Genomic DNA, 2,785 nt, shown 5'->3' with positions numbered 1-2,785 from the left:
CTTAGCATGTCTACAGAACCAGCAGACAAATTTGTCTTTAAAGATCCTGTACACAACCTGCTGTCAAAGTAAAGGCAAAGATGGAGCTAAAACCAAACATTTAACCTAATGTGGAGCCTCTCAGATGGAACAGATAAACATTGTTAGTCCAGATGAAGACCTAAATATTTGTTTACATGCATTAACCCATGCAGCTGGACTAGCAAGCACAGCATGGAAGTCCTGAACACACTAGCCCTAGTAGGAGAGTCACTAAGCCCAGTCTTCATCAGATATCAGTGTTTCTGGTTTTCAAAGGTTTTCATATTTTCTACCTACTACAATATCTGACCAAAAATACAACATTAACTTGGCGGGGGACTTGGACTTGTAAAAGTAGATTAAAATGCATGCAGAGCAGCAGACTTGCTAAACAAAAACCCACAGGCTGCGACAGCTGCTGCTACACCTTTTCTTTGTTGATAATCAGCTAAGCATGTTAACTGGCTGTTTATGATGAGGCAACTATTCAGTATTCCACCTCCAGATAAAGGCGATGGAAAAGCAAAGACGACTTATAATGTATGTATTTCTGTCTTGAAGTGGTGTTGTTTGGTTCAGACCCAAATGCAGGAGAGCAGGCACAGGAAGCAGAGTGGCAGGTAAAAAGAACAGTTTGATTAGAATAATGACAGGTAGGGTGACACAATGGGAAGAAAGATGAGGATCTGACAAAGACAAGCACAAACACAGGAGGATAATCAGGGCAAGGAGGGGAGACCAGATAGCCGGGGCAGAAGCAGCAGATCCTGACTGTGTATATATCTGATTAATTTCTAAGTGATTTTGCACATTAAAAAAGTAAAAATGATTTTGATACGGGTTTTTCTTAATTGATTAACAAGCTATTAGTAACTACTGCTTGTCTCGACAGGAGATGAAAATACCCAAACATGTCTTTTTCTGTTTAGATTTACTCAACAAAAATAACAAATAGTTTGTCTTAATTATAACATTTCTTGAACAAATTTCAAGATCATAAACTATGTTTCTACAAAATGTTATAAGCAACCTATGGCAGGACTTTTCTAAAACACTACAGGTTAGATGTTCTAAAATCAGAACATGGACTATGTTGCAGAGTGACGTGTGCCAATAAAGGACCCTGATGGAAGCTGTAAAGAGGAACTTTGGAGAAACCCAAAGAGAGAGCGATGGAGCGGTGAAGAGAAACAATCGGGAAGGATGAGGAAAACGAGAACAGAAGAGAAAGGAAGAGGCCACGAACCTAACAACACTTTGCTGCCAGGAACAAACTATCACTCTGTCTCAATCTCTCGTTCGTTTCACCCTTGATCTATTCTTACTGTAGAGCTTTTGGAGTGCCTGCACAAATAGTCTGCCATACTACCCTCAGCGCACACCGTTTGTTAACAGGCAACCCAGAGTTCTTGCAGTTTGGGAGCAAAACTGCATAGCAACCTCACAGCACTTCCTGTTGGGACGGGGTTGAACGTCAGTGGCCGTTGTTCACTGCCGTGCCCCCTCTGCCTTTAGAAAAGCAGACGGGAAGCAGTTCCCTCACAATCAGCTTTGTGCCTCGATGTGGAGAGAGGAGAAGTGAACGGGAAGCCAGAACACCGTCAGTTCACTGCACCTCTATATGGTGGAACTAATATGTACTTCCTATGCAGACGTCATTCACACGGAGGCGTTGGTGGCTGAGCATTTCTTACAATGTTTGGCTTTAATTTTGTCAATTGGTGGTTTTACTAAATTGCCTCGTAGCGAGTTTCAGAACGAGAAACCCCTCAAATATTCAAGGCACTGGAATTTAGTGATCACTGGTGACTTATCATAGTGGCCAACAAGACATGGTACAACCCAGAAAGGCTTTGTCTGAGCCTGCTCAGTATTGTTCTTTTGTTTCTGCACGACAGATTCAACACTTGTTCCCTCATCTCTCACTCACCTGCACTAACCCTAACCCAGTACATGCAATCCATGGGAGCATCTTTATACAGGCAGAAAAACACAGTGAGATTCAGACTTACCTACCAAAGCAATGATAAAAGGGCTCTTTAAGCAGCCTCAAACTCAGCAGAGCTTTTATTATCAATGGCACACATTTTAAATCTACAATAATCTAAGAGATGTATAAAGTCCAAGTTCTAGAAAATAGGTACATTGCTGGCATAGCTTTGTCATTTGTCAAAAATGTTTTTTTTCTCACACCAACTGGCCAAATTTCTCAAATGAATACATCTTTAGCAGAGTTGAGCAATCAAATATATGGGGACAGGTATAATAGTTTTATTTGTAAATGATAAAAGTCAAAATGATGCAACACTTTGAAAAAAACGATTTAATTGTGAGGATAGGGCAAGTCAAAGTGTTCAGCTTTCAATCAAAAACACGATAAAGACTGATTTGTGGTGATCAATGGACTGGTAGTCAATTACTTAAGGTCATTGAAAATTCTTCAGTGAGGTGAGGTCCTCTCCTGCCATCTAGTGGTCAAATAAAAACATGTACCACCTCCAGTTTTATTTTTGACATTCCATATGAAGACTGAATGAATGCTTATTAGCATCGACTGCTAATTGTTTATAAGTACAAACCCTCTCAGTGTAAGTGCCATCTAAGCAAACTCAGGACAAACCCGGCCTGAAGTGGTTTAGTGAGCACCACTAACAAGTGACTGTCATTCAAGAGGAGCCGGTCCACCACAGCCTGCCTGACCCAATTCATGCTTGACCCACGAAATTAAAATGAGCAAATCAGAAACTCAGATTTCACTGGTTAA

The sequence above is a fragment of the Nothobranchius furzeri genome, chromosome 9 (assembly GCF_043380555.1).
Source record: "Nothobranchius furzeri strain GRZ-AD chromosome 9, NfurGRZ-RIMD1, whole genome shotgun sequence".
Classification (NCBI taxonomy): Eukaryota; Metazoa; Chordata; class Actinopteri; order Cyprinodontiformes; family Nothobranchiidae; genus Nothobranchius; species Nothobranchius furzeri.
The sequence above is the reverse complement of the archived record's forward strand: the minus strand, read 5'-3'. Positions refer to the sequence as shown.